The sequence below is a fragment of the Phoxinus phoxinus genome, assembly GCF_949152265.1.
Source record: "Phoxinus phoxinus genome assembly, chromosome: 2".
NCBI lineage: Eukaryota > Metazoa > Chordata > Actinopteri > Cypriniformes > Leuciscidae > Phoxinus > Phoxinus phoxinus.
Window position 1 is genome coordinate 13,457,691 of NC_136877.1, and position 14,390 is coordinate 13,472,080.

At 45.9% G+C, this 14,390-nt stretch overlaps 1 long non-coding RNA gene across 1 annotated transcript; it reads right to left on the bottom strand.

Moving 5' to 3' along the window:
• Nucleotides 1–3,967: 3,967 nt before the first annotated feature.
• Nucleotides 3,968–5,210, bottom strand: LOC306988475. Its single transcript, XR_013795412.1, has 3 exons — nt 4,983–5,210; nt 4,814–4,874; nt 3,968–4,684 (listed from the first exon to the last, which is right to left on the bottom strand). It is a non-coding gene; the product is annotated as an uncharacterized lncRNA (long non-coding RNA).
• Nucleotides 5,211–14,390: the final 9,180 nt, after the last annotated feature.

Genomic DNA, 14,390 nt, shown 5'->3' on the forward strand with positions numbered 1-14,390 from the left:
GAATCCTTTTAATTCAATCAGCAGAGACCAGTGACATTCTTGACCAGTCAGCAGAGACTGACAACTCCACAGGGTTCTTGACCAGTCTTCATAGACTGGAGAGAATGAAAATAATCATTTTGGACTAATCAGCAAAGACCAGGGACATTCCATAGAGACATTCTGGACCAATCAGCATAGACTGGGGAGATTTCACAAAATCGTTATGGACTGATCAGCAGAGGACAAGGAACATTCTCTATGAACATTCTTGACCAATCAGCAAACATTAAAACATTACTACACTTTTTTTCTGGAATGATAAGCAGAGAATATAGACCAATTGACCGTTCGCAAAAGCCACGCCCCTTAGTTATTGTTACTACGCCCGTCAAACAATTGAGAACCATAGCCATGGCTGGGTTGAGATCCATACATTAAGTGATTGGTTTTGGAGTAATGCAGCAGACATATCCTCCAGGGCACGACAGAAAGTACAGACAGAATAGCGCACGGGAGCACATGCACAAATGTTTTTTTTTCACAAAAAAAAAAAAAAAAAACAGTTTTGTAAAATTATATATCAATCATTTTTTTTGATCATATATCATTTTACAAAACTGTTTTGCGCATGTGCTCCTGCGCGCGCTATTTCAGTCACAACACTGCAATCAGAGGACGCGCTGAAACCATCAACTCTCGATGCTGTTCTCTTCATTAATAACTCAGCCTACTGAGAAGGATATATTTGTGTAAATAGTTGTGCAACTGGGCGAACTTTGTTTTGAAGTTTAATGTTTGAGTTCCAGAGGAATTTGTGACTGTGTACCTGTTCAACCACATAAAAGTTTCGTAATTAGTAAGTCCGTGCTTTTTCTCTTTTTTTCCTCTTGTTTGCTGACTGATGAGGGGGCCTCAGTGCCGTAGTGAAACGGTGTTTGTACATGTAGCCTATTTTTTTTATAATAGTTGCAAGCAATCATAAAATACAGCAAGTTTTAAGCCCGTGCAGACCTTACTGCCATAGGCGCATCATTGCACTATCTTTCTGAAATCGGAATGTTTGACGGAGGTCCTTCTCCTTAGTTACAGTTGCTGAGCTAGGATTGGACGAGAACCGTTCGAGGGCGGGGTTTTGCTAACGGTCAATTCAACGCATTGGAATACTACTGCGCATGTCTGGTTCTGAAACACTGGTTCTGTCAAAACAAGCGATCCATTTTTTGTCTAGTGCAAACACAAACGGAACTGAAAATAAACAATGATGTGGAATGACTGTACTCTTTAAAAAAAAAAGACTTTGAGGACCAAACTTTTCAGACATTTCACGTTTACCTGAAGTATCTTATCCAAATGACTATCATTACCTGTTTGATACGGTGTGCACGAGAAATGCGGTAATAGAATGTCGCAGTCTGGATGCTTACAATTACTTTCTTAGTGGAAAGGTTGGGAGCATTTGTTTGTACAATGTGGACAACATTTGCCTTGTGTTTGGTAAAGCTGAAGCAAGTCAAACGGTGTCAAAATTGTTGTTAACATTGCTTACTCTAGTAAACTTTACCAACTTTACCAAAAATGTACCAACTGAGACATAAACATTATACATTTCACTGACATTTGACCAACATAAATGGAATCCCTGAACAGAGTGATCGTCAATATAAAAAGTTGCTACATCATTAGCTACGTACTCCGGAGGTCGCATTTATAGACTTGTGGCAGTATAGATTATTGGCTTCGGGCTACGATTGGTTGCTTCAGGATTATTTATTAAGCCTATCACAGCTAAAGGCGGAGCATATATATACCTGCTTGGTAATGAATCGCGTCACGGAGCTTCTTCCTTGTTTGTCTAAATTTGTCTGTTTGGTCCCTTGTATGGCATCTAGGAGATCGAGGACTATTTCCCATGGCTGGCGTTCTTGTATAGACTCTCCACAGCGTGCGTATTGATTTCGCACTTCGGGCGGCCGTGACTGGGATTCCTCTCACCGCAAAAGCGCAGTGTTTTCTGCAGAGTAGTGGGGAGGATTCCGTTGCTGGGGTTGCCTGTCATCTGCTCGTTGATCGCGGATCGCTGCTGTTTTGCTGCTGTCTCGACTATTAAAACGAAAGGATTTGCGTCAATTTCATTCTACTCCGGCTGCGGCTGAACAAGAACTGTTAGTGTTTTAATTGCGTACCGTATGCAGGTTGACAGGAGGCATATCGCCGCCCTGCAGTTTTAGTGTTTTTGTTTACGTGTGTAGGCTACGTGGGTGTGCGTGGGTGTGCGTGTGTGTGTGTGTGTGTGTGTGTATGTTTACAAGGAGAGTGTTGTCTTGTTTGGTAATATTGTATTGTTTTCTTTTAAATGTTTATTGTTTAGTTGATTTCTGTTATTTTGTAGCCGTGTTTCTACCATGAACTGTTTATTTAAGCATTTTATGGAAGTTGTTGTTTTATTTTATTAGGGGTTGAGTGGCCAAGAACAAAAAGGGAAGGGGATTGACTTGTAGATTATTTTTGTGCTCTGTATGGGCACCAGTGTGTGAAGGTGATACTAATTTTATTATTGTTTTGGTTTTCTTTTGCATTTTTTTTGTGCAACTTACTGAGTGTGTTGGTGCTCATTGAGTCTCCTCCTGCTGGCCTCACTCAGTCCTGTTGTCTGATTATTTTGTTTTGTGTTGGCCTGTGATTAAGTGTATTTATTTGGTATGGATGTTGTGATGTTTGCGCTATTTGGCGCTGTAGTATTATTTTGATTTTTTTTTCCTTGTATTGTCTTTGTCTTGAATTATATTTACTACATTTGTGTCATTTAATAAAAATAATTATTTTTTCATCCACATCTCTTGTCCTATTAGAGGAATAAATCTGTGCAGCCTATTTATTAGGTTGATTTTCCTGGGTGGAGAATTCCCAGGTGGCGTAGTCAGTACATTAGATCTTTAGTAACTTCTCTTCATGCCACATTTGGCGCAGTCGGCAGGGTTTTCCAATACTTGAGACAGAGACGTGGGTGTTTATTTTTGTGAATTGTTTTCGGGTGTTTTCTTTTTTTTTTTTTTTTTTCCTCTCCTTTCTAGAAAAGAAGCAAAACAGCAGTGCCCGTTTGGTTTGAGTCTCCCCTTTTCGGTTGTGCCTGCCTGGAAGGGGGTTCTGTTTTTTTTTGGTAAGTAAGAAGTTGCATATTATAATAATGAGTGAGGAACTCCAAGAGCTCAGGGAGTTGGTGGTGCAGTTGCGAACCGATAATGAGATGCTACGTCAGGAACGTGCCCCTGTTGCCTCACCGGGGTCAAGTAGACCCCCTGGTGACGCAAACGTTTTGCCCGCTACACCTCCAGCCCCATCTGTTGGTGCTAATGTTGGGTTGTCTGAACAATTTGTTTTTGTCCCAAGGGATAGGAAGTGCCCTAAGTTTAATGGCCGATCAGGGATTGGCATTGGTGAGTGGATTGAGGAGGCTCAGGCCTGTATTCGAATTCGTCATTTGTCCATATCAGATCAGATTGGTTCATGGTGAAGCATTAGATGGGAGCAGGAGGGAATGCCAGGGGGTGCGAGGGGTCGCAGTCAATCAGTTCCGTTGTCTTATGGCCTCCAGTATGGGGTTCAAGGAGAGTTGCATTCTGTTGTAGCTGCTTCTCCCAACTCATCTGAAATGGGTCAGTTGAGAGAAACGTTGAAAGCCCAACAGAAACAGTTAAATCAATTAACACAAAATGTTGCTTGACTTCAAGATTTTCGTTTACGTGACCGGTCCCCACGTTATGGCCCAGTAATTTGCAGACGGTGTCAACAGCCTGGCTACTTTGCCCGAGATTGCGAAAGCCCACGAGTACCTTCACGTCCACCAATTGTGGGCCCTTGCTGGAGCCCTCGACATCAGGCATAGATAATGTTTTGGTTATGACCGATATCTTTACCAAATACAGCTTGGCGGTTCCCACACGGGATCAGCGTGCCGAAACTGTGGCGTGAATATTGTGTAGCACTGGTCTGGATTATCAGCAATAATTGAGTAGCTTTTTATTTTATTATTATAATACAGATAGATTTGAATTTCGTCAGAAGAAATAGGGATCGCTAAGGAGACGGCGGGTTATCACGAGAAGTAACAGACAGACACAAGTCTAAATTAGAAATAGAAATATAATTGTTTTCACATGGAAGAAAAAATAATAAAAAGTCAAGAAGATAAAAGAAAGTAAAATGACAAGATCACATACAATAGACAACAAAACTGACTATGAAAATTTCCACCACGAGTGCACTCTTGTCGGTGTTTTCAAATATATACCCACATAGTCAGTTCAACACTCAGAAAGAAAAAAAAACAAATTATATAAAACAAAAGAAAGAACTTCAAGTATCTCTCGTAAAAAAAAGTTAAATGTCTCTCAAATCTGGGTTGTGGTTGATTATACACCCTCAAAAAAAAAGAAAAGAAAAAGTTCTTTAAATCAAATTTGTCGTGTTCCAATGAGTAACACTGGAAACTCAAGGAAAGGATATCGGCCTCCTCTCCACGACGTGATGTCTTCTCTCTTTCAACAAACTTGGTTGGCTCGCCATCAAACACGGAGTCTACAGAATGTTACAGAAGGTCGTGCAGTCAGGATGTTACAGAAGGTCGTGCAGTCATCATTTCTCCACGAAATCAAGAAGAAAGAAAAGAAAACGGAAAAAACAAAGGAGAGAGAAAAAACCTGGCCTGATCACAGACCAGAACACTCATTTAGTACATTTCACAATAAGTTTCACATCAAAGATCCAGAATAACATCTAATACACATTTACAATTACCATTTCTTCATGAACTAATATAATCACATTCGTTTACCTCTGAATCAATAGCTTTCTTTCGTATACAGACACGTGGCTAACAATGGCGACGGTGAACTCTGAAATGAACAAATAATAACCATGCGGTTCACTATAACCGCTCAAACTGAAGTTATCACATATTTAGTAACATACAAATGTCTTTTTTCACAGAATTGATTAATTACCTTTGTGATCGATTTTTCTTTTGCTCTCATACAGACGCACCTCAACTACAGACGTGCGTGATCATAAAATGGTGTCGGTGAACAAGTAGAATGTATTCCTCTATTCAGTCGGCTTCTTATTCAGAATGCATCAAATTAATTAAATCTCAACTTTAATACTTTATCAAAGATTTTTAATCTAAGATTTATCAAATGGATCACGACGATCAGATTGCGTCTGCTCCTTTCAATCAAGCTCGTCTCTTCTGTCATCGCGCATGCTCGTCAACACCCATGGCGTGAATGACAAAGAGCTCTCATTGGTTGATCACTGAGCTTTTATTATAGAATGAATTCGCATATTTTTCTTAATATTCTTAATTTTTATATCTCTTATCGACTTTTATTAAGGGGACATCTTATCACTAAATGGTGTATAAATTAAATAATTACATTTATTTAACCTGTGTTACAATTGGTAGCGGAATGGTTTTATAAATTTGGCGTCCCCGATCACATACATTCTGACCAGGGCCGCAATTTTGAATCCATATTGATTCAACAGCTTTGTGACCTATATAAGGTCCAGAAGTCTCGTACGACACCCTACCATCCGGCAGGTAACGGTCAGTGTGAGAGATTTAATAGGACACTGCACAATCTATTGCGCACGTTGCCCCCATCCCGTAAGAGGGATTGGGTGTCTTTTCTCCCCCAGGTCTTATTTAGTTATAACACTACCGTCCACCAGGCTACCGGTGAATCACCCTACTTTTTAATGTTTGGCCAGGAGCCCCGTTTACCAGTTGATTTTCTGCTGGGTGGGACTCGAGAGCCAGCTGCGAGTAACGTGCACGAGTGGGTGCTGGAACACCAGACCAGATTGCATGTCGCCTTTGAGGGAGCTCAAGAGCGTTTACGGGTAGCAGCAGATCGCCGAAAAGCCCATTATGATCTGCACGTTCGTGAGGCACCACTGGGAGAGGACCAGCTGGTCTATCTTTGTCAGTTTGGAGTAAGAGGTCGTTCTAAGGTACAAGATTTATGGAGCTCAGTGGTATACCAAGTAGTACAGGCACATAGGAAGGGAGGATCAGTGTATACTATCGCACCTGTTGGGGACCTGGCCCGGGTGCGACGGGTACACCAGTCACTTTTAAAGCTTAGAACCCAGCGGGACCCTGATCTAGTTGGCCCTGTAGGGGATTTGCCAGTTGAAGAGACCCCCTCCTCAGAGGTTGAAGAACAAGAGGGTGATCTGTTTCTTTTGGCACCAGAAGACTTGCCAGTTCTTTCAGGGCAGGGGAGTAGTTATTATCAGAGTCCGTCAGGGCCATCAGCCAGGGTTGCGCAGCCGGGGATTTCTGATATGTCCCATGTGGTTGAAGTAGCAGTTCAACCGCAACTTGAGTTAGTGTCCATGGCGCCTTCATTGAAGGGCGGTGTGTTACGGCGGTCGCAGCGGGTTACAGCTGGCCAACATTCTAATGTTTATCGTCTCCCATGAGCCCTTATTTGATTTGATTATTTGGAGACCATATTGCTAATTTTGTTTACGTTACAGGAACCAAGGCATCAGGGCAGGCCGCTCATAGCCCCTTATGTGTGGTGGTGGGATTCTGTCACGGAGTGCTGTGCATTCAAGCTTGACCTTATTGGTGTGCGTGTGTTGTGGTGAGACCTGTGCATAGTTTTCCCTGCCATTGGTAAGCCTCGGCCTCCTTTTCATGTTTGCTGTCTTCAATCCTTGTACATGTTAACCTGATCCTACAGCCTTTTAATGTTTTTAAGATTATTGCTTGATGATTGAAATAAAGCCTTTTGTACCTTTGGTATCTACGTCTCAGGCCCTCCTTCGATAACCACGCTCATGTGTGTCACTTGTAGGTGGTTTAATTCATTCATATGTATATTTCCCTGTTTAACAGGGTGGCGTAGTCAGCTATATAGAGTACAGGTTTTAAGTGTATTGCCTCTCAAACGCGCCCCGCTATATTCTGGCGTAGTCGGCAGGATAATATTTCTTCGTTGGGCCGAGACGTGGATGCTTATTGTTATTTGGGGAAATATTTGACTGTGATTTGTACAGTGAGAATGGACTAGGTTTTTGTCTGTAGATGATTTTAGGTACGGTGACGCAGATCCATCGTTTCCTGTAGATTTGAGTGAACGCTTGTGTGTGTGTGGGGGTCACCGCCTGTGTGCCATTGCTGGGGACCGCCCATCCCGGTTTGTTTTATCCCATTCCACCTGAGGTATGTGTTTGGCTAACTAGTTTGCACATAGATTTGTGACTTTATGTAACAGTCATTTGGATTATAGCGTTATGGCGGATGGTTCGTTGCTGGGGGTTGTTGGCGGTGGCTATTCATATGCCCCCCCTGGATTCCCGTACTGTTGTTGGCGGTGGCTATTCATATGACCCTCCTGCATTTCCCGTGCTTGTGTTGGCATGGCGATATTCGTCTGTGCCTGACTTGGATTTGCGACCCGCTACAAAACGAATGTATGTGTAACTACCGTTGTCATTTCATGTTTAAAATTGAACAGGAATAATCTGTTCGCGGAGACCGTGCATTCAGCGAGGCCTGCGGGGCAATACTATTTGAAGCTGCTGCTTTGTTGACCCTGGTTTCTCCTAGACAACTCGCTCGTGAGCGCTTGTGCGCTCGGTTCATGTGGTTGTGTTTTGCTCTCTTTGCTTCCCTTTCAAGGGAACTCGAGCTGCGTTGAGACGCGGTGGGAACGCCCTGCGTGATTGCGTCATGAAGCACATGTGTAATCAATCCAATGGAAACGGGAGACGTCATGGGCGGGTGACGTCACCGACCAGGAAGCTACTTAGCACTCCCGCGAACAGAGAATCACTAGCTTTGTTGCCTTCAGCAAGCGCGATCTGTGTGACTGTCCTTGTTATTTACTGTTGTCTGTCCCTATATATATATATATTGTGGTTATGGCGAAACAAGAGTACAAGCGTTGTGTTGTTCCTTGCCCTCGTTTCATCACGGGTGGGGACACACATCAGCTTTGTGTTGCTTGTTTGGGAGTGGAGCATGCCCAGTTAGTCCTCGAGGGGGCTGACTGCGAGCATTGCGAAAAGCTGTCCGTGAGGACGCTCCGCTCTCGCCGGGCGTTCTTTGAGGAGGACGGCTCGGTTCGCGCTCCCCGGGGCGCGGGTCCCGCTGTTGCTGAGGCACAGCGGCGGCGCTCGTCTTGGGGATCGCAAATGGATCTAACAGCGGGGTTTGAGACGGGCCCCGCCCTATCTCTGCCCTCACCTGTTAGATCCAGTGTCTTACCGCAGGGAGAAGCACGCGCTGCGGTTTCTTCTCCCCGTGGTGAGGCACCAATGCTGCAGCTATCCAGTTCCGAGGAACTGGACGTTGTTAGTGTTGTCACAAGTGAACATGAAAACACGCCATATCATACACTTGTAGATGAGGAGCTTGTGGAGGTTTTATCTCGTGCTGTGGCTAAATTAAATATTGAATGGCCAGCTGAAGATCATGATGTCCCTAATAAAAAGAGTTTATTAGATGAGAGATTTTTGCCATCTAGATCACTACCTCCTCGCCGGGGTTTGCCGTTTTTTCCCGATCTCCACACTGAGGTGTCGAAATCGTGGAATAAACCGGTTTCATTTCGTGTTTTTAATCCCCAAACGTCTAACTATAGTAATGTTATGGGGATTAAAGACGCAGGTTATTTGGCAATGCCTCAGGCTGAAGAGACGCTTGCGAGCTATCTCTCTCCTGAGTCAGCGTCATCATTTAAAGCCCCGGCGTTACCCACCAAGCCACTAAAATCAACATCAGCGCTGGTGGGTAAAGCATATTCGGCAGCGGGTCAGGCTGCGGCGTGCTTGCATACGATGTCTATTTTGCAAGCATACCAGGCTGATCTGCTTAGGGACATAGATGAAAGTGAGGAAGTCAGCGCTGACGCAATTCGAGAACTGCGTCGCGCAACAGATCTATCTCTCCGGGCCACCAAAGAGACGGCGAAATCTGTTGGCCGTTCTATGGCAGCTATGGTGGCCACGGAGCGTCATTTATGGCTCAATCTAGCTGATTTAAAAGATAGAGATAGGTCTGTTCTTCTGGACGCTCCGCTTTCGCCCTCGGGTCTATTCGGCGACGCAGTGAATTCGGTCGTCGATAGATTCCAAGAGACGAAAAAACAATCAGCGGCGTTCCAGAGGTTTCTTCCTCGCCGATCTAATGTCCCTGAGACTGCTGGGCAACGGGAGCAGTCTCGGCCGTCTACAAGCTCCTCACAGCACAGAGTGCATCAAAAGCAGAGCGTCGCCTCTCGGGCTCCTCCACACGCTGGGGGACCTGGGTGGCGGTCGCAGATGAAGCCGGTTAGAGGCAGACAAGATCTGAGGACTGTCATCGTCTCTAAGCGTGCTTCGACCAAGAAGAAGTCCTGACGCCGAGGCTATCAGGCTTCGGAGGGTGGTCCCCTCCGGGGAGGAACGGTTTCGAGGAATCGTTTCTCCTCGGCGCCCTCTGGGGGGCGACTTTCTGAGGGGAGTCGCAGCGCTGCCAGTTCGGTTGTTCCCTGCCGGTCATCCGTTTCAGGGCACCGAAGTGTCAGCGTCCCCAGACGATCCTCCGAGGAGGGTCGTGGAACAGTCAAGTCGGTTGTTCCCTGCCGGTTCGCCGTTTCAGGGCACCGAAGTGACTGTTCGACAAAATCCAGAGGCCAGTCTCGAGGGACTGGTACCCTTAGTAGAATTTCTGGCAGCGTGGAAACTACTGCCAAATATATCTCGTTGGGTCCTGCGTACGATAGAAGAAGGTTACAGAATTCAGTTTGGTTCTCGTCCACCCACTTTTCTAGGGGTCCTTCCCACAGTGGTGGACCCCGAGCAGGCTCTGGTTATGGAGCAAGAGGTTCAGACTCTTTTAATGAAGGGGGCTATAGAGAAGGTTCTTCCTCCCAGCAGAGAGTCGGGGTTTTACAACCGATACTTCATTGTTCCAAAAAAGGATGGGGGGTTGCGTCCGATTCTAGACCTGCGCCTATTAAACCGCAGGGTTCAGAAACTCAAGTTCAGGATGCTTACTCTAAAACAGATAGTATCACAGATTCAGTCCGAGGACTGGTTTGTCACAATAGACTTGAAGGACGCATATTTCCACATATCTATCCATCCTCCCCACAGGAGGTTCCTGAGGTTCGCTTTCGGGGGCGAGGCTTACCAATATCGGGTTCTTCCTTTCGGCTTAGGTCTTTCACCCCGCACTTTCACGAAATGCATGGATGCAGCTCTGGCTCCCCTGAGACTCCAGGGCATCCGTGTGTTGAATTACATCGACGATTGGTTGATTTTAGCTCAGTCAGAGCAGATGGCAGTTCGGCATCGAGATGTCGTTCTGTCCCATATAAAGCGGCTAGGGCTGAGGCTCAACGCCAAGAAGAGTGTACTCCTTCCATCACAGAGGACCACTTTTCTGGGCGTGATCTGGGATTCGACAACGATGCGGGCACAGTTGTCACCAGCTCGTATTTCATCGATTCTCTCAGCCGTGAAAGGGGTGAAACTAGGCCGGGCACTCACTGTGAAACAGTTTCAGAGACTGTTGGGTCTCATGGCAGCTGCGTCCAACGTTATCACTTTTGGCCTTCTGTACATGAGACCCCTGCAGTGGTGGCTCAAAACCAAGGGGTTTTCTCCGAGGGGAAATCCGTTTCGCACGATCAAGGTCACGCGGCGATGCCTACGTGCCTTGGTAATGTGGAACAAGCCTTGGTTCCTCGCCCAAGGCCCAGTGTTGGGGGCTTCTTGTCGACGCGTAACGCTATCGACGGATGCTTCCCTCACAGGTTGGGGGGCGATCATGAGTGGTCGCTCGGCGAAAGGTCTATGGCAGGACCATCTACTCTCCTGGCACATAAATCGGCTGGAAATGATGGCGGTGTTTCGGGCTCTCAAGCACTTCCTGCCAGACCTGAGGGGTCACCATGTGCTCGTCCGCACGGACAACACGTCGGTGGTCTCTTATATCAACCATCAGGGGGGTCTGAGGTCTCGTCACCTCTGCAAACTGGCTCATCAGATCCTCCTATGGGCCCAGGGGAAACTGCTGTCTCTCAGGGCAGTTTTTATACCGGGGCGTATGAATGTGGGAGCAGATATCCTGTCCAGGCAGGGGCTGAGGCCCGGGGAATGGAGACTTCACCCCGAGGTGGTGAAGCTCCTATGGGAGAATTTTGGTCAAGCTCAAGTCGACCTGTTCGCATCAGCAGATACAACGCACTGTCGCATGTGGTTCTCTCTCACGCACCCAGCCCCGCTCGGGCTGGATGCCATGGTACAGGTGTGGCCGAGGCTACACCTGTACGCCTTTCCTCCGATATTTCTGCTTCCGGGAGTTCTAGAGAGGGTTCGCCGGGAAGGGGCTCATCTATTATTAGTAGCCCCGTACTGGCCGGCCCGAGTTTGGTTCTCGGACCTAGTGTCCCTTCTAGACGGCTCTCCGATGGAGATTCCGGTCAGGAGGGACCTTCTGTCCCAAGCAGGGGGCACCATTTTTCACCCTCGTCCGGAGTTGTGGAGACTTTGGGCTTGGCCCCTGAGGGGGCCCAGCTCTTAGAATCTGGTCTTTCGACTGAGGTCGTTGAGACTATACTCCAGTCTAGAGCTCCCTCCACGAGAAGACTGTATGCACTGAAATGGAAACTATTCTCTACATGGTGTGGAGAACGCAATTTTAATCCTGTTATCTGCCCTGTTGGTTCAGTACTCGATTTTCTGCAACAACGTTTCTCTGATGGATTGTCCCCCTCCACCTTGAAAGTGTATGTGGCGGCTATTTCTGCCTATCATTCTCCGCTGGGTGGTTTATCTTTGGGGAGAGATCCTCTCATTGTTCGTTTTCTCCGTGGCACTTTGAGGCTTAGGCCTGCACTGCGCACTAGAGCACCGCCGTGGGATTTGGCCGTGGTATTGGAGGGCCTGGCTTTAGCTCCCTTCGAGCCTATCGAAGAGGTTTCAGAAAAGTTCCTCACTCTAAAAACTTTATTTCTCATCGCCATTTCCTCTATTAAGAGAATTGGAGATCTACAAGCTCTGTCGGTTGCTCCATCGTGCCTGGATTTCGCTCCTGGCAGGGTGAAAGCATTTCTTCACCCTAGGTCGGGTTACATCCCTAAGGTCCCCACTAATGTTTCGGGTCCTATCATTCTGCAGGCCTTTTGTCCTCCACCTTTCACTACACCAGATCAGGAAAAGCTAAATCTGCTGTGCCCTGTTCGGGCGTTGGATTCCTACGTTCACAGAGCTGCCCTGTGGCGTAAGTCAGATCAATTATTTGTCTGTTTCGGGTCACCCAGGAAGGGGTGCCCTGCTTCCAAGCAGATAATGAGCAAGTGGATAGTCGAGGCTATTTCACTTGCTTATGAGGCGGCTGGTCAGCCTTCACCTTTGGCTGTCCGGGCCCACTCTACCAGGAGTATGGCGGCCTCTAAGGCTTTAATTTCAGGAGTTTCTCTTCAGGATATCTGTAATGCGGCAGGCTGGTCCTCACCGCATACATTTGTTCGTTTTTATGATTTGGACCTAGACGCCACCCCTGGGTCTAGGGTGCTTGTTTCGTAGTATGCGCACAGTCTTCATACACAACAGGCATTTGGTCATATGGCGTCGTGGGTATAGGGTTCCCACCGCGTCTCAACGCAGCTCGAGTTCCCTTGAAAGGGAACGTCTCAGGTTACGTATGTAACCCTGGTTCCCTGAGAGGGAACGAGACGCTGCGTTGCTTTGCCATACTCCCTGCATTCCTGTGATCATCTTGCTTCAGGCTTTTCAAAGCTAGTGATTCTCTGTTCGCGGGAGTGCTAAGTAGCTTCCTGGTCGGTGACGTCACCCGCCCATGACGTCTCCCGTTTCCATTGGATTGATTACACATGTGCTTCATGACGCAATCACGCAGGGCGTTCCCACCGCGTCTCAACGCAGCGTCTCGTTCCCTCTCAGGGAACCAGGGTTACATACGTAACCTGAGACGTTTTTAAACGTTTACTTTATTTGTTCTTCAGTGTTATTGCTTTATCTCTTTTGTTTGTTTGTTTACCCTAGTTTCTCCTGTGACAAACTCGCTCATCAGCGCGTGTGCATTCGGTTTAAGTATATTGTGACACCTGCTTTCCAGCATTTTATGTGATCACTGGGTTGCTGGTGAAATAGGAAAGTTGGGTGAATATCCACCCAGTTTCGGTGCCCAATTCTTAACCTCAGCGTGGTTTGATGCATGATCCTCAAGTTGTTAATTAAATGTTTCTCATTTGTTTTCTTTCTTTTGTAACTTTTATTTAAGTTTAAACTGTTATTTGATTTGATTATTTGGAGCCCATTATTGTTAATTTTGTTTCCGTTACAGGAGCCGAGGCTTCAGGGCAGGCCGCTCATAGCCCCTCGTGTGCAGTGGTGGGATTCTGGTATAGGAGCCGTGTGTTCATTAAACTAGTTTTCCCTGCCATTGGTAAGCCTCGGCCTCCTTTTCATGTTTGGTGTCTTCAATCCTTGTATGTGTTAACCTGGTCCTACAACCTTTTAATGTTTTTAAGATTATTGCTTGATGATTCAAATAAAGCCTTTTGTACCTTTGGTATCCACGTCGCAGGCCCTCCTTCGATAACCACGCTCCTGTTTGTCCTTTGTAGGTGGTTAAATTAATTAATATTATTCATTATATTTCCCTGTTTAACAGGGTGGCGTAGTCAGCTATATAGAGTAGAGGTTTTAAGTGTATCGCCTCTCAAACGTGCCCCGCTACAAGTGTTTCATACTATAGCTAATACATTTGTGAATATTTAGAATAAAAAAGGAAAAATGACAGAAAAGCGATCATCCCTCATTCAGCGCTGTGTTGTGGTTGCGCTGTATCACGTGACAATCAATGATGCGTCACCATGGAAACAAAGTGACAGGTTCTAAATAATGGTCGCCTTGAAGGTCACGCTGGGGGGGTCAGTTAGAATCAGGCCAGTCAGCTGCAAATATGGCTTGACCCCAAAAAAAATCTAACAAAAGGTTTCTCAGTGGTTTACAGTAGTATCAGATGTACTTTAAAACATACTAAAAGTTTACCAAAGTTTGACTCCAAGAAAGGCCCCATTTTCAAAATGGTGGCCGTCAGGTCCTTAAAATGACCATTACTACTTGTATTCCTCCTAGACCAGGAATACTGGTGCCTGATACATCTTTGGGCCATGTAATATTCTAATTAGCATATTTGCATGATAGATAGGTGATTACAAGTACAATTATATATTAAAGCAATTGGTTACAAGCATATTTATGTGAATAATAAGTACAATTTCAAGTAATTGTATATTTCTCCTTTCTCACATCGTTTTGAGTGTTGGTGGTTTCTGTGGTTTATAACCATTCCAAAAAATGTATGGTCAAAAATTAAA